This window comes from Rhopalosiphum maidis, chromosome 1, assembly GCF_003676215.2.
Source record: "Rhopalosiphum maidis isolate BTI-1 chromosome 1, ASM367621v3, whole genome shotgun sequence".
In the NCBI taxonomy this organism is placed as follows: domain Eukaryota; kingdom Metazoa; phylum Arthropoda; class Insecta; order Hemiptera; family Aphididae; genus Rhopalosiphum; species Rhopalosiphum maidis.
Window position 1 is genome coordinate 5,961,012 of NC_040877.1, and position 24,204 is coordinate 5,985,215.

Consider the following 24,204-nt stretch of genomic DNA (forward strand, 5'->3'; position numbering starts at 1 on the left):
TGATTCTACAAAATTCAACTGCAGAAATACGCCCATGTACACAATAATTTATGCTCATTAAAGTATCATCATTATATTTATATTTATAAGTTATAATACATCGTATATGGTTTATTGTGATACCGATACCCACTATTTCAACTCCGGTAATATTATTATTATTCTGAATTGGACACACTCGGTGTTTACCGTGTACGCTGCTTCGCCGCAACATAGATCAATTAATATAATATTATTATTATACACGGTAACTGTGTTGTACGGTGCAACTTGTACCTGCACAACACGTCACACAGAAATTATGATCGAACGGACTCGCTCGACGGCGACGGCGACCACGATGATCTATGGGAACCGAATAACCGCGTGATGGAAAGGTCGTAGTAATGAATGAACGTGTATGTGATTAAGGGGAGGGGAATACCGCTTCAGACGATTATCACACGGTATTGTACGCGCGTGCTTTTAACCCGTTCACAGATTGTGAACAATAATATTATTCATCGCATCACACGACGTCGGACGGCATGCAGTACACAAACCTGTCTATACTTGTATAGGTATATACGCTACGTCAATGGCCTCTTACACAAATAAGTGATTCACTATTTTTCATTTTAATAATTCATTTATACAAATTCTGATTTTTGCAATTTTTATTAAAGGGTTAAATTTTCATAATTATTTAGATTTTTTAAAATCATTTAAGGAGTGTCATATGGTAATTCAAAATTATTTTTTTTTTCAAATAATAACCAACAATATATGATTTTTTTAACATTTTGACATATCTAAATCAAAATTTGAATGAGTCGTTTCTGAACAATTAAAAATATATAGGTATATACGAATAAATATATATATAAGTAGGTAATAAGTATAATAATTAAAGATGGTTTTACTAAAATATAAAATGGATTGAATCATTTGAATTTAATATTTATTTTATTTAGTTTTTAAAAATTTTAAATACTATCATTTTCAAATCATCATAGTAAAATCGATAAAATACAAAAATCGTTTGGAAGTAAGTCATAAGATTATATCAATAGTACATAATAATACATGCAGACATTACGCGTGATTATGCTATGCACATTAATACAGTATTGGATTATTTTATTAATAATTATGTACGCTGTACGTAGTGTACGTACGTGTGGCACATCATGCGCCATCGGTGATTTGCTTCCGCGGGGCTGATTTGCTTAGTTTCCATCCATACATTTATGTAGTGCGTACATACTACATACCATGCACTTGGATAACAATAGAGTACTACTATATAAAACAGTAGTGAAGTGTCGACTTCTGTGATTTAATATTTTTAATTAATTTTTTCATAGGAACAATATACGTTTTTGAATGTGTAAATAGAATTGAAAATGCATATTATTTTTTTTGCCCCTTGTTCCAGAAATAATATACTATTTTTAGTGATAATCTTTTTGTTATTCGTTTCATAATTAGTAAATTTTGAAAATACAAAAATTATTTAAAACAAATTAGTTATTATTTATAGTATAACGTTTTGATGACCAGTCTTATGTTTAAATATCTTCAAAAAAAAAAAAAAATCCCGGTCTAAATAACTTTGAAAAAAAAAATACTTGCAACAACAATTTCTTATTACATATAATAAAGTTGACACTTATATGATTGGTAATTTAACTATACTAACTAAATTTTAAGTTATTTTAGTTATTTTACGTAAACATGATTTGTCTTGTACTTTTGTTAAGTAAAAAAAGAAATAATATTTTAATACGCTGGTGATACATTCAAATTATTTTAATAATGATAAAACAAATAATGGGTATATTAAGCGTTAATTCAACAAATATAAGCGCAGTTCATTATTTACAACCACAGAAGATGAAATAAGTGTTTTTGGCAATATTTTAAGGTAAAAAATCAGTTTAAATATATTATATTTAAAGACAATTTTGATAGAAGATATTATTTCGAAGATATTAGAAATTGATATACGTCTTGAAGCCTAAAATTATATTAATTCCTCCATTTATTACTTATAAATTATCATTATTAATAAAAAAATATTACAACTTATACTGAACATTTTATTATTATTAAAAAATTAATATTTTCCAAAAAATACTCGGCTCCATATTGAAATTAAAAATTAGTAGCTATAAAAGTTATAAAAAAAGAACAAAACTTGAAATATGTATCAAATAAAAAGAAATAAATACTAACTAAATAACTAAACTTAAGATAATAACTAAAAAAATAACCTAATAACTTTTTGAACTTGATTTGAATAATATTTCAAGTCAATTATAATTTTGTTCCAAAATTGTATGAGAAAAATACTGTCTGATGTTAGAAAAATGAATTTGTTCATACATTAGACTTCAAAAACATATAAAGTCACTACTACTCTTCTTATTAATATTATTTACGTGCCTTATTTAGTACAAACGATCCCTTTGCGTCAACTATTCGTGCATCTCCTATTGATTTTATTGTTTAATTTGATAAAATGATAACGTATAATATATATTATACGATTTTGATGAATTGTTGAGAACTGTATGGTTTTAGATTTTTTATTTCTGAATGGTAGTTCACTGCACAGTTCACGATTGTATTCAACAAGTACCAACACGTGTTAGTTAATTCAACATAATGGCCGCCGCCAAATCAGTGACATGCATACACAAAAAAAGATAACGTTTAAAGTTTAACGCGCAGTGGCTTGGAAGTCGTATGATGGGATTATATATATATAAGTATATACTGTTTTACCGAGGGGACATGATGGTAATCAAGTATCATTCACGCGACCCATTGAAAACCAACTTTCCTCCCTCGCTGATAATTTTAATCCGCTTTATACCTTTATCTGTGTATAGATAAGTATACTGTACAATTTGTGGACAAAGAAATAATTTGATTTTTGAAACCTCAGCATTTTTTTTCAAATCTTTAATTAATTAAATTTATATTACTTGAAAAAATTACGGCTAATAATTAAATATCACTCGATATATAATAACATATAACATTTTACAAACTACAGCGGTTAACTTTTTTGGTCCAAGCTTTTCCTACAAAAAATAATATTTGTGCTACGACTTTCATGAAAGATACAAAATATAAAATAAATATTTAACTTTACATAGTTATTTCATTATTTTTGCAAATGAAATAGTAACTTATTTTGTATATTGAAAATAATTAATGTTAAAATATTGTATTAAAGTTTATAAAGACAAACTATAACCTGCAGGTATTATAAATTCATTGAAGGGTTGTAAAATAGAAACAATTGAGTGTTCTGCGTTTAATTCATTTTTTTTTTTTTGTTCTTTTTTATTTTTTTTACACGAAACCAGTAATTATTTGACAAATAAGCCACTAAAATTCCAATGTGAACCCAAATTTTAAATTTTTATTCTTAGACTTTAAAAAACTTTAATTTTTCTTTTTAGATACTTATTTATATTATTATTATTATTATTTATTATTCAAATACAAATAAATTTTATTAATTACAAATTGTAAATATACAATATGTTTACGATAAGAGATATAACTAAATATTTTAGTTGGATTATAGTAGGGAAATTATTGATTCTGCCAAAACTACCTATTTAGGAAAAAAGTTTGTATCGATTCCGTCGGACACTGTTTATCCCCCCCACCCAATATGTATTTTAAAATATATAGTATATAATAAGAATAAAATAATAATAATTGTATAATTCAAAACTAAAATAAAATGTATATTTTAATTAATACGTATATGTGAATATATTACAAAATATTAAAATGTATAGTCTAAATTGTATAAATGTATAATTTAAAATTAAAATGTATAATCTAATTAATATAAATATAATATAAATGTAACACTTTTGGTAATATACACATATGCTTAATACAATTTCCTTTTTTTCGATAGATTGGGGTAAAGTAGTATTTTTTAAAAACCATTTTTGTATAAAAAGTTTTGTTCTAATTAAAAAATTGGCAAATAAAATTTAATATTTACAAATAAATCTGTTTTTGACGAAATTTTAACTATTTTCAACTTAAACTCAAAAATCGAAATAATATATCTGATGTTATTAAATAACTATAGGCAGAAAAGATATAAATAAACACCTATTTGATTTCACATTTGTACACAATGCACTTGCATTTATTAATTAACTTCAGTAAATTATTGTCGAACTAACTTCTCATTATTTTTAAAACTGTCTTAACTGTCTCGGACAAAATATTATTTGATTTTCCACTAGAAGTCTAGAACTAGAGCTCGGGAGATAAAAACTTGCCAGCGGTGGTAATTTTACAGTCATTGTGAAATATCGTCGTGTACAAAGCCGGCAGTAGCTTCTCTACAGGTATACAGGGTAATTATTCACCAAGCACGCTTACCCTTTTTTTTCTTTAAATGATGCTGTTATTAAAAATCTAATTTTTAGAATTTTTAAGTATACCTAAAGACCATATTTTTGAATTCTTGAGATTTTTTATACTATTTAAGGAATGCTATGTGGATATGCACTTTCACCTTTCAAATAAGAACCCTTTAATTTTATTGTAAATTATTTAGAGGATATTTATTTTTATTTTTGATGTACTTAACTCAAAATTTATAATCTGAACTATCTTTATGGTCCTTGAGTATATTTAAAAATTCCAAAAATCGAAAATTTTTATAAATTTTTTATTTGAGGAAAAAACTGGAATGATTGTATGATGGTTGGTGAACCATCTTGTATAATATTATATAATAATATACACATTTAGGTAGTGTAGCCTATATACACACCTCCGTCATGGTCGTGAGACGTTGTGTGGCGGCAGATGTACCGACGGCGGCAATCATTATTTCGGCCCGCCGATTTCGAAATCGGGTCGAACGCGCATCGTTTTACTCAGTTTTAGATAACAACATGAACAACAAGTCAACGGTTACACCGCATCGACCTTTACTAACCATCTTTCACCAACCCACGCGTAGTGTTCTGTCGGAATTAGACGAATCGTCCCGGTGGTGGGCGTAACGCCACCGCGATCGTAGACCTGCACGACGACAGACGCGAACGGAACTACAATTATTATAATACATATACCAGATAACTATTACCAGGTATTTATATATAATATCCGTCTTGCCACCGTCGTGGTCAGACGTGCATGCATCATAATCGGTGTTTTTTTAGTAGGAAACGCTTTGCGGTATATTCGTACATATACACGCTTATACGAGTATTATAAAATATACATAAATAAAACCTTTAAACTTTTCGAATATCCTGTATACCATTATACATACACAACTATACGGCATTGGGTGAAGATTTCTCGTCGTTGTTCTCAGGGAGCATAAAAAAAGGAAACTGCACATGTCATAAATCATAAATATTATTATTAATATCTTTTACGTTTCCTCGTGATGTCATTATATTATTGTTGTCATCGTCGTTTCTGTTACTTGCTTCTCTAACGGTAAATTATGAAAAATTAAATCATACCTGTATAATAATAAAATAACATAATACACGATATACCATCATACTTCGTTTTTATATCCTTGTTCCAAGGACGGAAAACAAACAAAATTACTTTAGAGATATCTCGGATTGGTAAAAACCTATGATTACAATAATTTCAAATCAAAGCGAAGCGCTTATAAATGTATACGTTTTGTACAATTGTACGGGTACTTGTGTGTAACACCCATAGTATTAGTGTACCATTGATTACAATAAATAAAAGTGTCGTTTAAATTATTATATAATATAATTTTTTTAAATTATACATACCTACTATTATAATATGTTTTTTAACGTCATGATAGTCACTAGATAGACATTAAGACATTATACGCACCTATAGCCAGTAATTATCGAAATATTATAAGATTATTTTAACAATGAAGACGCCCATTATTTTGAAAAGTATATAAGCTTTTTTTATCAATACATTTTATATTTTTTGTTGTCTGGTTAAATTTCTATCAAATTTTAATTTTAAATCAGCAATCTATATTTTTTCACTTTTTCATTTGATGTGTAATATTTATTTAACAATGAATGTTCACTATTCAATGTTAAAAAAATTATGCTATATTGCTGTGTAAAACAGTAGTACAGTTTTTATTATACAACTAAAATGTAATTAACATTTTACCCTCTCTTGATACACAAAATTTTTTTTTGCCTGATATCTTTTTAATTGCACATGGCGTCATAATATGTGCCATCAAGCATATAAGGTCCCATTTTTACATTATTTTATCATACACAATATGTGCTTACTGACAATGTGACCAATTAAAGAAATAATGTGGTAACGATATGGAATACATATAAATATACTTTTAGTTCATGGCATCATATGTGCCTATATGCATCAAAAGGCTTTAGGGTTTAGGGTTTCCTTTTTTAATGGAATAATAAAATAACTTATAAATTATAATAAAATATTGTTACCTAAATACTCATGACAGAGGTTCAAGGCTTGAAAAATATTGTCAACCAAATGTGGAAACATTAGGCAAAACATATTTATTACTTATTCATAACTATTAAGTATTAATCACATCGTTTTTATCACTATTTAACTACATATAAAAATTATTGTATAATATTTCACCCTTTTGGAGTGTTGCCACTGAGTGCTTTCCTTACCCGGTCTTCCCGTCTCATCCTTCCCTCAAATATCGCATTTAACTATTAAATTATTATTATTATTATTATTATTATTATTATTATTATGATACATTGTATTTATTTTTACAGATTGTTAATTTCCTATTTTCAATTAAAAAAAATATTGCACAATAAAATATTTGACAGACATTAAAAAGTATTAAAATTAAAATTATATTTGGTTTTACACTTTATCACTCTATTTATAATAGACATTTTTATTATTGTAAAAACTGTAGCCTACTTTATGAATAAATTTAATCATTAATAAGGGATTATTTTGATTTTTATTAAAGCGCTCGAAGCAAAACTAGCACTTAACACTTCGATCGATGATCTATTCTAAGGACTTTCTGACCTAGTTTAATGGAGAGAGGTCAGCTTAGATGGGTTTAAAGTTGTTTTATTTTATTAGTTTTTTATAAACTACTCTTCTTTTGATAATTTTTTATTAATTGTATTATTTAACACAATAACGAATAAATATGTAATTACTAAATATATTAATATTAAAATGTATAGCAAATTGTATACAACAATGTCTCGATCATTTATAATATGTAAAAACTAAAAACAATCTTGTGATATACATTTTTGAATAATTCAACATACCTATTTTATAAAAATTAAATTAGATAGTTAATATTATATATTATACTTATAAAGTATCAACAAATACGGATGAAAGAATTTATAGATTGAATAATACTTCTATCGTATATTCATACTGTTTTTACCTTTTAGACATCAGTAAAATTAAAAAATGTATTCTACCTTCTAAAAACTTTTGTTAATAATTATTATCTATAATATACCTATTAGAAATGTGATAAATATTGTTTTACTGTAATGTTCGGTGGAGCATTACAACGGTTTCGTGGTTTAATACGTATTATGTATTAATAAACAGACCTTTAAGAGAAAGTGTATCAAACTAATTTTACGTAGAATAAAATGTAAGTAACAATAGATAATTTTTTAGGTTATTGATTATTTCACTCCATAAAAGAGTAAAATAAAACTTATTATTTTTAATAATTAAACAATAAAATAGTAAAAAAGAAATCACATAACATGTATTTCTAACTCAAAGTTTCCACGTTATTTAAAAAAAAAGGTTAAAGGAATACTGTTCATTATCTTAATGAAAACAAAAATCTTAATAAAAAATTAAAGTGATATCGTATTTTAGGGATTTACAGTTGTCTTCACAATATTGATTAACTTTATAGACAATAATATTATCTAGCTTATAAAAACTATGTAATGCGTAAATGTTCCCCTAAATGTTTCTGTTTTGCTATGTGGCGGAAATTAATGACTTATATATCATCCATCAAACTATTCCATCTATGTCTACATCAAATAAGTCGATGCAATTTACATAATACTATATTAAGATTAAACAGATTTTAATGTACCCCTATCCAAATACAGTCTCTAGGGCATGTTTGTGTGGTTTGAACCAAATTCCTTTTAAGTACAACAAAAAGATCGTCACGCATCGGTTTATATCCCTATAATACATACAATACGTCATGAGTAAATAAGAGTGTAAACAAACGCAAATTTAACTGAAGCATGACCTATTAGTATATAGTGTATACACTATACGTCATTCTAGCCTTTACAAACATTTCGATTACAGTAAATTGAATAGAACACCAATATTATTATATTCGTTTTTAATTTATTACAGCTTTTTGTTTTTGTCCAATAGGCTTAAATCAATATGGGTATAATATTATATAAATTAAATTGTTAAAAAAGTCAATGACATAAGAACATTCATAATATACGTAGTTAAATTCCAATAATATAGGCTTCAAGCTTCAATCAACCAACGGCCACTCCAAAATGACGTTGTATTATTATTTATTTATATTATTAATTGGGTAATACGAATCAATCATATGTATATGATTATTATTATATAATTATAATTATATGTATATGCTATATACATATAAACATAAAGTCCTTTATATAAATTTAAAGTCTTTCGAAAAAAAACAAGAACAGCATTTCTTGGTACTATATAATCTGTAGTTATGGGACTACTAATGTAATTAGACATACAATAATATTTAAGTATTTAACCCAAAATTAAATTATTTTTACCAGCAAAGTTTTGAAACAGATCTTTAGATGAACGAGAGGGTTGAGATTTCTAAAACGCTCGTTTAGTTCTCAAATTCTTGATCATGAATTTATTTTAACAGATTACAGACAGTCATCAATAACTGACTATGCAAAAGCGCTTATACTTAAAATATATAGAAGATTGTAAACAAAATGTATACCCATATTTTTATGTAACTTTATACATAATATACATCTCTAGACTTAGAGATTAAAATACAGGACATGAATAGTCCCCAACGGGTTTACATAATACATGGTAATATACATTATATATAAATATAATAAATAATAAGCTGATAACTATCGCTAAATGTCAGTAAAAATTATCGCGTAGGAACGTGGTATGTAATAAGTACGCATAATATACGCGTATATTATTCATTAGTTAGTACAAAAACAAAAATGAAATAAAACATATTTAAGCTCTCGGAAATTTTTTTATATTTTATTTTAAATAAACATTGACTTTGTAATTATATCACAGCGGTTATATGAAACCATTTTCGTTGCCTTAAGCTTAAAGTATAGGTATATTGCAAGTAAAATCTTTATATGGTTAGAACTAATTAACATGGAACGAAAATCATTTTATACTCGATTTTATATTATTCCGTTTGGTAGGACAAGCTATGAAAGTTTCTAATATGATAACATTGGTAATACTAACAATTGCCGTAATTATTCAAATAACCTCAGTATATATAACATCTCAATTACAATAATAAATAATACATAAATTATTATTAGTATTATGTATTGAATGACCAATAAATTAAAAATCAAAAAATTGTACATGATTAATTTTATTGATGGAAATTAATAATTTAAGTAGTGAATTTGTTATTATTACTTAATTATTTATATAACTACACATAACGTTAAAATTTGCATACTAAGACGTTTTAATAGAAACTTAATCAACAGCATATATATTAAATATATTTACAGGCAAACACCTAACTATATTTAAATTTAAATTAAATAATAGTACTTATTTTGTGTATATATTCCTACATATTTAAAGGTTTTCAACAACGTTTACTTAAAATTATATACATACAAAAATACTAAATATATTAACAAAGCTTCTTCGAAGGAATAAAACATTAAGGAGTTAACTACAGAAATATTAAAAGCCAATAATATTTAAAATACCATAAATACTTTACTATAAGTATTAAGATCATTTAGGTAAAAACATATTTTTAACATCCATATATTACTTTATATGTACTGAATATTTTAGTGTAGAAATTATAACTAATAATTATTTTATTCTATTTTTCTTAATGCAGTTAATTTCAAATATTTTAAAACAAATAACAAAACATTTAATACGAACATAATGAGATACATATTAAGGTCTTATCTTATCAACAATTAAACAGCCATAATAATATTCAGTTCCATATTTGTTATATTTTTTAACGAATTGAATATTATTTCATGTAACTTATATGTTTATACAATATATAGGAATACAAAATATCATATTTTATTAAGTGACAGACATGGGAGTTGTTAAGTGTTTTAGTTAGCTCTTCAAATTATCTTCACAAATATACGTAATAAATCGTTGTATAGTCACTGAATTTAAATCATTTTTTTCACACTAGCATATTAATTTCCTGGATGACCGAACCCATATTACGTTTAGTTCAACTACACATTTTCCATATGAGATATTTTTCTATTAGGAAACAACCGATTTTTTTACTATATTATTGTAACGATTTTCAAAACAACACCAGTGCCGACGTGAAATAAAATGAGTTTCCGGTGGCAACAAACTCTAGCTGTTTTTATGTCGATAAAAACATACTAAAACTAGATATACAATAATATTATTAAAGTGTGAATCGAAATTTTTTTACGAGTAATATTTTCAAAATAGTAAAAATGGAACAAAAACTAATAAGATATTTTATTCTTATTTGTGGAAATCTTACGTTTAATTGCAATCAACGTTACGATAAAGAAATTAAATTAAGTACTTTCATCATAATTTTACGTTACAATACGTAATTTATTTATTTAAATAAATTTTTAATGTATACTTTAGTTTTTTTTCAATTATTTTTGTGATCCGATAAGAAGATAGTATGTGTATGAAATAAATTATGTTTCAGTTTTTAATCTAAATTTAAAATGTTTTATTACCATGATATACATACAATATTGGTAGGTCAAGTATTTCAAGCGTTATTAAAACTGAAACTATAGTATAATATACGTACACATACTCGTATATTCGTGCTAGAAAATTACATAGCATTAGCAGATAGAGTGTAGGACGTAGGTACAATAGGTACATGTATGTATGACGGTTGAAAACATAATGTAGAAAACTTTATAGTAGATTGATTATAGCCCTGCTGCGTCATTTCTATGTCAGATTTCACAAAAGTAATTTTAGTCACATTTTTATTTAAGTAAATGTGTACATACTACGAATAATAAGAAATAATGTGGGTACTCCAAATAGTATATATAATCACAAATTCACAAAATCCATCAAGTTTGAAGTATATGTTATTACATAATTATTTGCTAATGTTTTACTATTTAAAAAAAGTATATTCACAAATCATGGTAATTAGTAAATATTGATAAAATTGTATTTAATTAATATATACATATTTTAGATTATTTAATAAGTGTAATATTTTAAAAGTATTTGTCACTTTTTAATTTAAAATGTTGTTAACTTACAATTTACGAAGCTTATTAAAGTTAACATCTTAATATTCTGTAATTTGTAGTAGAGAGCGTAAACAATATATTTATTTTACAATAAAAATGTTTAATTGATATACCCTTACGTTTACACATTAAAATAATTTGAAGGAAAAGATAAATACTAGTATAAATGATTTATAATTAGTTTAAACATTAATCCATTTTTTTTTTAATGTATGATATACTTCTACACAAAATATTCTAGACTAAATAATCATAATAACGTACAACTTAAACACTCAAATAGTCTAATAAATTAATAATACTCGATAACATAATATAAATTGTAAATAAAAAGTGATGTAATTTATTATTTTTATGAACGTTAATCATGTTGTATACACTATTTAATATAATTTTATTTATATATGTCTACATTCTACAGTATACAAACATTACAAACCCATAAACTTAATATATCAGCTATAGCTATAGTCTCTATAGAATAAACTTATACCGTTTGCATATAATATAATATAATATCTTGTTTGACAAAGACTATAGGAACTATAATGGTCGTGAAAATTAATGAAAAGTAAGCTTTTTTATGATATTATTTTAAATAACAATATAATAATATGACGTATACCTATATCTTTTGGATACAACAACAAATGAACCATCGTTCACGGTCAAAATTTATCGTGTTGAGAACCGTTACGTGCGCCAATGCGCCATGCTATAACGTTTCGATTGAACAAACTGTGAACAAAGATATTATTACCATACAAAACAACGCGTCCCATTAACGAGCACACATTATGCGCGTCCAGTACCGTGTATAATTAATTAAGACGAGTGCTAATGATCTGCAGCGAAAATTTTAACTATACGAAAAGATGATAGCAAAATAAACACATGCATGTACACCAAATATATAATATACTTAAGTATAATATATCAGTGTTATTTGAATAACGGACAACTCTGGAAATTAAACATCAACCGTATCGAAATAATGTTATTGATCCAATTTAGTGCATCATGTAACTTTAAAAAAAATTACACGGCGTTTGAGTTAGGCAATTGTTGTACGCTTAAATCGTCCAAAATAGGTAGTTAGAGGTACAAGGTACTTAAATACATAAGTACCTATATTGCTTTGAACAACAAAAATATACACAGTATAATATATTATATATTACATTGATAATAAACAACAAATTTAATGAATTCTAATTTTTTGATAAATCAATAAATAATTAACAAATTTAATTCAAAAATGAATGTAATCAAACAATATTTATGAAATTATTTGATGAAAAATAAATCGTAGCTATTTTATTTATTATAAAATTGCTAATATACAAGTAGTAGGTACTTATCCCATTAACAATAATACATTGTAAAAAAGATGAAGCTAGTATAATTGTATTAAAGTATTAAACGGTGTTTATTATTTATTGATACTTCTCAGTTAAACTAACAACAATTTATTTAGCTGGAAAATAATTTAAAATATGGAAGTTATTGAAAAAAGGGAATTAAATAACGAATGCATCTTGAATACACCATGTAATAAGTATTAAAGGTGTATTAAAGTGATTTTGGTGGACATGTCCTGTAATTACTTTGTGATCCAAGACTGTAATTTTATACGACTATGATAAATTTATACTAATTAATTGGTAACCTCTAAGAATACATTTAAAGGAAACAATTAAATTTCGAAATTTTTTGAGAATAATTATTATATTGAACTATAAAATAAAAAAATAAAAATACACTTAAATACTTTAAAAAAAATTCTCCATTTTCTGATTTTTATACGACAGAAACACTTAAAAACTTTTTAACTTTTTCAATTATATCATAATATTTTTTGTGTAATAATATAGTTAAGATCTAAATCTAAAAAGTATAATATTCATACCATACCTAAGCACTGTATATTAACTAATAATATAACTATTACACGAATTATGTGTTTGTTTGATTTCGCCGAACTACAAAAATGAAAGGGCAAAAAAACAAAAGAATTTTTTGTTTGGTATATTTCTGTTATGCGTATCTATTGTCAAAGCATTATATATAATGGATTCATGACTACGTAAGCATAAATTACGTCTTATGAAATTGAAAAAAATCAAATATAGCAATTTTTAACATACTCTCCGAGTTTATTGTGAATAGAAATAATCAAAATTAAAAAGTAGTGAAAAACTAGTAAGTATATATCTATAAGTATATACTTATATATATATAACTTTATAATTTATTAATAATTTACAATCGATTGCAAAAATATCCTTAATAATACAATAGTACAAACAATCATTAATTTAACTTTTGATTTGAATTATAATTATTTTATTAGCTCAAATTTTTAATCAAGCAGCGTATATAAATTAGACATGAATTCTATAATAATCTATTATTAATTTTTTTTTTTACATTTATTCATTAACTATTAACACCAATAGACAAAACAAATTATAAAATAGTTTGTTTTTATTTTGTTAAAATTTTTGATTCAAGAACATAATTTTATTCAAACAGACATACAATATGCTTAATATACAAAATAGCTTATAAATCGTTTGAATATATGACAAATTAAAAAAAATTAAAATTAAATGAATATATTTTTTATCATTTGGATAAAATTCTTCAAAATTGTACAATTGTACACAATATTTTCTTCACTAATAGCCATTTTGAAAATATAATGAGCGCTCGGGAACTAATTTTAATGTAAATTATATGTAAATATACGTGTTAAACTTTAATTTAATTAATTAATAAAAACTTTAAAGTATAATTAAATATAATAAAAACTTAATGTTGTACAATGCCTAAAATATTAAACATTTATTAGGTATATCACATTTTAAAATTTATGCAAATTAGAATATTTATAAATATTATATTACATATAGAATGTTTGAAATTATCAGAAAAACTCAACTTTCAATAAACCAAACTACCAAATACAAACCAACACAGAGCACAATGCATGGCTATAGTATTTTCAATGGGAAAATTATTTTTCTCGGAGCAGATGCACTCGAAATGCTATAGATAGATAGCTAATATGAAGATAAACGAAAATTATTAACACATTAACGATTTCAAAGTATAATATTACTATTGTGAATTCTTTATCTCAATCTTCGTGTAATGGATAAGAAAGAAGAAAAGGTGACGACAATATTTTAATTCAATGTTGAATACTCGCATGGCTTGTATAGTTGTTGGTTGATGAAGTATCTAAAGTGGGAGGAGAAGGCAGAAAGGTTTTATATATAAGACCACACGGAGTTTTCTAGGACTACGTCTATCTTGTTACAGTGCATATTTCATAAACACTAGTTTAGAATATACCTATATTTCTTATTTTTAATGGAAAATTAAAAATTAAGATAATTTTGACGATTATTATTATTTTCGATTTTTGACGATTTATTTAATTTAATTATAATAGGACAGTAATTAGAACGATTATTAATTTGGTATATAGTATTCATATCCTATTAAATCAAAGAAAGAATAATGTTTCGTATTTTATTTAGTATCTTAATCAAATATAGTAAATTCAATTAAGTTTAATAATTATCTATTCGCATTTAAAATTAATATTTCGAAACGTATGTGAAAATATTACGCTTTCGCAGACGTAACAATTTTTTTGAATAACTAACTAATTTCTCAATCAAGCAACTTAACAACTATTGAATTGTAAAATATTTAAACTATAACAAAAATGTAACATCCACAAAAACAGGAACTATTTTTTATATCCTGGTCTTTTTTATTCAACGCGACGGTATAATATATATCCGTTACAGCATAACGGGGTCTCGTCGCGCTATAGATAATAATGCACTATCTGAAATATATTATGTACGAGAACAGCTATTAACAATATTCGAATTTCGAATTATTTTTTAAAATTAATTCACATCAGATAGATATTTAAAAATATCTAAAATTAAAATAATATTATTGTATTTACAAACTATGAACACATATATATATATATTATACATATACATTTATATAATACATATACGATGCATATAAATTTAATTATTAATATTACTTATATATCATAGGCGATAACATCAATTTATTTATAGTTAATCTTTTGTATTATAATAATTTAAAATACAAAAAAATATATTGCAAATAAAATACCTTACATATAATTATTCTAATTATTTTTATATGCTATAATGTATTATTACAGCGACGCTGCAATATTTATCGCATTCTTATAATATACCAAAAAACTAATTTATCTAATTTACACTTAAAAAACTATAAAATTTGTTAAGATGTTCGTTATTTTTTACTACAAAATGTCTTTAATATTTTTAAATGAACATTAAATAATAGTATCAACATTGAATAAACGTGATATGTTTATCATGTATGGATGTATTTCATGTAAGTACAAACACAATAAAATGTGATAAAATTAAATCAAACGGAAATAGTTTAATTGGAACATATAAAAGGTTGTGAGACGTTCCAATTATTGTTTGGGATAATTTTTGAAAACAATGTACATACATGCATATTTTATATAATACATATTTTAGGGAATAATAATCATAATCTATAGAATTTTTTTTGTAAAAATATATTTTATAGCACTTAATTGTATAGAATTTAATTAGCTTGGTAGTTAATCAATTCATTAAACGAATTAAGTGCAAACAAAAATAATTGTTAGTCTAATCGATATATTTTTATCAAATATTAAACAAAAAACTTTCCTAGTCATCTATTTGTTTATATGTTCACCGTAATACATAATTGTGTAGATTAATAAATGTACAACTTACCTATCATGTATTATTTATACCACACACAAAATGATACATATAAACGTAAACTTTTAATACCATGTTGTCTGGTCATAATTTATCACGTTTAAATTTGTAACTTAACAATATAGAATTATATATTTATTCAAGTTAATAAGTTAATTCATAGTACGATTGACTATTCATTTTTGTAGGGACATGAGATTTTCATTAAAAGCACCACTAAAATCAACGAGAAATCTCATTCATGTCACTACTTTCACCGATTTGGTTCTCTCTCGCTGCCATTGAAGCTATGTTTTACATTATTTGAACACGTCCAATTCGCCGGAACGTTACAGTCAGTTTTACGCATTGTTCTAGGATTTTTATTTTTTAATGACCGGGACATTATAATATATCCGACAGCCGATAATTATACTGGTCGTTTTTAATCTCTCTCCGCACTTTGTTATTCCCTGTTCGCAGTGGTATACTTGTAGATATATGTACATGTTTTTATACAAACATAGGTACAAAGTACCTACATGTAGTATGGTTGAACTGTCCTCTCACAAATCGTGTCACGGACACTGAAGGTGGTGCTGTGTTATAGAAATCTCGATGCTGACAAAGATCAGCACAAATTCGTTATAATGGCGCATATGAAACGCATTATATTTCATCATTCTATTACAGTTGTCGTTGCATATACTTTTTGGATAACATACAACAATATAATAATGTGCCGACAATTAGTTTCGGTTGAATTCGTCTAGCAAACCATCAAGCTGTATATTTTTGGTACAGTTGTAAAATATAGTAACAATAAATTATATTATACGCATTCGTATATAGTCTACACACTACAGTGATGATCAAGCATCACGCAATTAATGTTATCTAATGAATAATGACTAACAAAGTAAAATGATAAATTTACTATACTTATTCATTTTATATTTACTAATATACTCCGAAAAAATGAAATGCATGTTGTTTACACGAAGTAACTTTTATTTTCTATAAAGGGTGATTAACCAAGCATGATCACCTCTATTTTTCCTTTAATAATTAATTTAGTCAAAAACTGATTTTAAAAATATTTAAATATAAGTATAGTAGTAAGTAGTAGTAGTAGTAGTAGTAGTAATAGTAGTAGTAGGTAAGTACTTATTAATTATTATAGATAATTTTTTGAAAATTCTTGAGATATTTTATACTATTTAAGCAGTACATACACCTAAATATAAAATAAAGAAGGATAAGCATGCTTCGTTTATAACTCTGTATACGAATATAGTATTGTATATTAGTATATTACTAAATAGGTACTATTTTCAAATAAGTGCCAGTGCTTTAAAATATTTTGGAATATTTTATATATTAATCCAAATAGACTACTTTAAATTATTATTCCTTAAAATACAATTATCATGAAATACTCATTCAAATAAATTATATACTACGATTTACAACTTAATTATTAAGCAACAAATAATAGATTTCTTAAAAGCCCTATAATATTTATTTTTCTTTTGAATATGCAGAATTGTAGATATAAGTATTACTGGTATTAGGTACTCAATTACATTTAGGTATATATATTTTTTTTCTTTTGATTATTAATGATATACATATATACTCTCATAATATTTTATTTTTTTTAAAAACAAAATAGGTAATAATATACTGTGATGTATTATTATTTATTATATTGTTATTTGTAAATTATTACAATATATTTTAATATTAGTCATTAGTCTTTACATAACAATTATTTATACACAATATACTACGTCAAAAGTAAATTAAAATTTTTATAACATAAAAACTAAATTATCAAACTTTTATAAACACTAGCTAATAGCTTATAAAATCAGATAGTGATTTTACAATTATATAGAAAACTCATTATAAACCCATTAGAGCTACACTTGCAACATCTAGAAGAAGTGAGAAGTTATTTCTTACAATTTTTTACTCTTTTTAAATACAAAGAGGTCATTATATATGCGTTTTTTAATCAGGAAATAGTCACAAATTCTTCATTAAAAAGGGTTTCCTCCGAAAATATATTTTACAAAAAAAATTATAAATTATATTACTATACTGACTATCACGATTTTATTTTTAAAAAATATATAAAATAAGTATCTAAAATTTAACATAAAATATAACTACATATAAATGTCAATATTTCTAAAGACAGGTTGCATAAACAAGGACTAATTATTTAATAAACCAATAATAAGCTAATAGTCACTTAAATAGCTAACATGGTTTAGTGAACTAATCCGTTCCATTAAATTTTAGTGAACCATTAAATTTATTGGTATTATTTTTACAACTTGTCATAAAAATAATATAAATATATTTAACTAATAAACAATTTATACAATTGAATTGCAAACATTGATGAATGCGAAAAAAAAATTGATGTTAAAATGTAAATATTCCCCTTTTGGGAATACACAATTTATTACTTATAATACAATAGATGGTACCAAACCTATACATAAATCTTAAAGTTGATATGGATAACTGCTTAGTTTTACCTGTTAAAATTGCCTTGATTTTTGTTTGTTTTTTTTTTTTTTTTGCTAACAATAAATTTTTGTTTACTTTACTTATTTTCTTGCCAAACTTATAAAAATAAAGAAAATATAAATATATCATTAGTAGATATTTATTAAAATTATTATTTTTTATTTATATAAGCAATAATACTAATAATAGTATAGTTATTTATAATGAATCATATAAATAAAAAGAAAGTATAAATATTTTACGTTTTACCATATTTATTATAAAAAAAAAAAAAAAAATTAATATAGTTGGTACTTAATAGCAACCAATAAACTAAAAGAAACGGTTAGCAGCATCACATGTGCAAAACATCCCTATTAAAAAATAAATAACTCTGGAAGAGAGGTGGCAGCGCAGCTTTCATTTTGCTCTAACAACAAAATCAATAAAGCTTTAGGGCGCGGCAAGGTCACTGTTTACGTATATCCACCGCCATCTCCATCATTGTATGATTGATGAAGATATATAAATAATACCATTTTATATTCTATCAAACTTTATGACATAATTTAATTATCATAGTAATTAATAAATTATATCATAATATGATTGGTACATTTTATTGATATTTTCGATAGTTTTAAGTATAAAATTTGTTTTTTTCTAACAAATAATAGAATAATCGTTTTAATGAAATATTTAATAATTCAATAAATTATTCTTATTGTCAGATAAGAATAAGAAGATAAAATAAAGATACATAATATATGAAGCGATTGTAATTTGTAATACAATTAATCAATAGCAAAATATTTAAAAAAAAAAACCATTGAAATCGTTTTTGATTACACTTTGTCATTGAGTACTGTAAAAATGGATGCATACAATTTAAATCCAATGATAATCGATAAATGAATGCATACGTAACACAACTTTAACAGAGAACGGTGGGTCAACCTCTTTTTCTAAGGATATTTAAAATGTATTTATATTATTGTTAGTACCTAATTTTTAACTAAGAATTACTAATAGTAATACAATAAGTGATAAGTTAAATCATTTTTCCCAAATATTATGTAAAATAAATATTTTATTAATAATTATTATTTAAGTATTATTTAGAGAACGGACACATCCGCATGTATTGTCTCCGTCTTACAAACGTATAATATTGCAAATTAAGCTATAATAAAATTTAAAATTAATAACATTATTAATTGTACTAATTGCACAATGGTTTTTTTACAATATTTTAATTTTTAAGCGAGTTATTATAGAATTTTAAATATTACATTTAGCATATTATATTACCATGTTGAAGATGGAAACAACTATGAGTTTTGGGGAATATTTAATACCAACGTATCGTATAATTACATAAATTGGTTCGTGGTTGTATTATAGTTTAAAATTAGTCTAATATTTAGAAAATTATATTGTGTGTAAAAAATACGTGATATATATATATATATTTATACATATAGACTACACAATTAAAAAGTAATAGTAAGTTTATATTCCACGGTAATTATTTTAATATAAATCGTTTAACATTTTTTAATTAATTTAAAAATCATAGTTCCTTAAAAATTTCTTAAGATATTATCGTTGGTTATACTTATAACTTAATAAGTAATAAATACTAATATTTCTAATATAACGAAATTAGGTCATGCATTTTTTTCCCAATATCAAAAATGCTATGTAATGTATAAAAAACAATTGATTATCAATTTAAATTTATAAAATTCAGAACCTATAAGTTTTAATTGGTTTCGCTGTTATTGCCTGGTCCCTTATGAATCTTAGTAGTATCCAGTTGGTATACGTATATATTTAGATATTCTTCAATTCCACACAAATTTACAATACATAATATACATTCAATAAATTGATTTTCTTACATTAAACTTCTAATGCATACCTCGAATTCAATCAAGTAGCATTCATTTTAAAATGGTGACCTATAATTATTTAAGTATTTATTTATTTAGCAAATTGAGATTTTTTAATATTTAATTTAAAAAAAAAAAATCAAATAACTATTATACTTAAACATTTAACATTGTAGATTTATTGATAAAATTTAATGTATAAATGTAATTTATTATTCAAATCAATATTATGAAAATAAGCATTATACTTAAATTAAAAGCATAAAATCCATATTGTGGGCTTGATGGGCAAAGTTAAGGTTTATGCCTAATACAGTAATCAATTTTTTTAAGCAGATAAATGTTGAAACTTATTACAAAGTATAAAATCGCATATAAATAATTAAAAATTTTAATTTAAATCATTGTACAATTTTGAGATATTAATCAATGTACATTAAAGCCATAAACTTAAATTAAATTTTTTAATTCCAATAATTGATAATATTGATACTACTACATTACCTAAACCTTTTTAAAAACAGAAGAAACTATTCACATACTATGTAATAGAACCAGAAAAAAAACTTGAAAAAATATCCTATAGCCAAATGTGTTTAATCAAAAAAATGATGCATAAAAAACACGCATTTTTGTGGTCCCTTTATTTATAATTAATTTGCTACTACGAATATAGGTAAGCAATAGTAGCCCATTAAGTAACTCCCTTTATAAAACACCTGGACATTTACACGTTTCCATGGAAATAAAACTTGAATAAACAATGCATAAAAATTTTGTAAAACCTAATTGTTTTTACACTATTGTAAATGAATTAATAATACCAAATAAAAACTTAATTATTAATATTTTTTTTTTTTCGTAAATTAACTATTGACGCCTTCGCAGTTCTATTTCCAGATAAATAGCATCTATGATGTAAAATTTCAAATCGATAATAATATATAATATTGTAATATGTAATGTTGATTGTTTTGGCAAGTTCAATGCCGTATTCTCACACATGAATTTGTTTTATTTTGTATATTGTTACATACGTTATATTTACCAAAATAACCTGTTTGGCTGCCACCAACCCACCAGCGAAAGTACTACAATGCATTACAAATATTATTATACATATAAATATCAGTTTTGGGTCTTAAACAAGAAACAAGAAAAATATATTAATTAATAAATTATATTTAAATCTACAACTTTGATTTAAATAATTATGTATTAAATATTGAAGAACAAATTAATCTAAAATAGTGGAGGTGGCTAAGGCCTAATAAATTTATTGGTCGATTATTTCATTAAATGATTAACTAATAACTATGTTGAATGTCATTAACAAAATTAATTAAATCTTAAAAACTTTGAATTCCCCATACAGTATATACGGAAAATGAGTGTGTATCAATGTAAAGTATAAGTACCCTGTTAAAGCTTAACAGTTGTATCCACCAATTGAAAACCATATTAAATAAAACCAATATGGCAATGTCGCTACTGAATTACGTATCAAGTTCAATCACAATGCCAATACTTTTTCGTCTACCTTCACAAACTGTAGTTGTAAATCTTGCAACTTCAATTATTTGTAATTTAATTGGCCTGATCACTTTTTTGGCATGGTTAATTAAAATTTCTTGTTCATTTATTTGCACTAATTTTCCCTATAATTGATGGTCTTTACTCCGTTTAATACTATCGTGTCGTATCCTAATTAAATCTATTCTGTATTTTATTCTTCAGATAAGTGATTAAATCGTATTAAAATGCAATGTAACTATGAACTTCATTACCTACATAGGTAATATATTTGTTATTTATAATCTACGCTCACCGCAATAAATAATGAAAGATAAATCTAGATAGTTTTTATAAAAAAAAGAAATTCTGTCACACATCAAGATAGAATGTTTATAATATTTGAAAATTAAATCCTACAATAATTTTTGAAAAGAACAGTAATCTGTATAATAAAAAAATTGTATAAATTTGGTAACTAATGCCTAAAAGTTGTTTAGCACTAGGTACGTACTATTTTTATAATTATTAACATAATAATTCTTAAGTAAATAATAACTATATTATTATTATAGGTACTTCCAAAACACAAAAAACTATCATTCAATATCTTCATATTATAGGTTATATACATCGATTTAAGCGTTTTATAAGTTAAAAAAAGTTACATTGATACGTATTGTAGGTATCTAGTATCTACTATAATTTACTAAACTGCATTACTTAGTTTCGAGTAATATATGAAACATTTACATCAATGTACCTAATCGATATTTAAGTTACACTATAAAATAAATATCATATAGTATATAATATTTTATAAAATACGTAAAAATTGTCGAACTCACGTCTGGGCAGTAGCTTTTTAACACTTGAAATCTAATCGCAAAACTAGACACTGGACGAAAATTATATTAATATCGCACTCGTCGCAACTAACCGTTCGACTACCGAGCACAGTCTACCCACGAAAAACGTTGGAAAACAACTGCCGGGAGTGAGTCGTGTCCTGCCCGCGCAGCCGAAGCGATGACATCGGGAGAGACCGTTGTAGAACGGCTCACGCCGCTCACGGGGCACGGATGCGCGCCACACACAACCGGTCGGTCACCTCAGTACTACCAACCGGCAAGATAATGCCGAGATAAATTGCGCGATTTAATTCGCTCACCATAAATTATCATCAACAGTCGACAAATTATCATATTATACTATATAGTTAGGTACCGAAAACCAAAATGTTACATATGTCTATGGTGATGTGTAATTTTGACAAATACTATAGATAAGAACACGAGAAAGTTCGATTAAAAATCGCGACACATTAAACCCCCCCAAAAAACATATAGGTTGCCTAGATAAAACATTTTACGGCGTTGAATCTAATATTACGCCGAGTAGATACCTATCAGTCTTATACTTCGGTAAATAATATAAATATATTTAAAAAAAAGTGTTCTAATATTTTTTTTTTGAACTCAAAAAATAGTTTTTATATTTGTGACTAAACTGTTTTTTTTATTAATAATCAAACACATTATAAGTTATAAATGATAGTTTTTCCTTTTAAATAAAATATGATTGATCCATATTAATTTCCAACCATCCTAAAAGTGATACATATTTGCGGAGAAAAGAAATATACTCTAATAGTATTCGAATACTTTTTCGAATATTTTAATATGTTTTCAGAAAACATATTTTTAAATGTATTCGGATATGTATTCGGGTACTTATCCAATATGCTATCTACCGCACGTGTAATGGTTTCTTATACCTATCTGATTCCTGATTCAAACATGTATAAAAATTAAAAATAGATTATCAAGTATCAACCAATACCGAAGTTGTCGAAGTTATTGACAAATACAATTAATATGTGTCTGTATTATATTTTAGTAATATAATATTTTTAAACAATGATATGCCAAATATATACTTCTT

At 24.8% G+C, this 24,204-nt stretch overlaps 1 protein-coding gene across 1 annotated transcript in view; it reads right to left on the reverse strand.

Annotated features, from left to right (window-relative positions):
• LOC113549324 overlaps positions 1–23,289 on the reverse strand; it is a 47,839-nt gene extending 24,550 nt beyond the window's left edge. The window contains exon 1 of the mRNA XM_026950573.1: positions 23,109–23,289. The gene's annotated coding sequence lies outside the window, so the exon portion shown is untranslated. The remainder of the gene's footprint in view (positions 1–23,108) is intronic.
• Between the last annotated feature and the right edge of the window lie 915 nt (positions 23,290–24,204).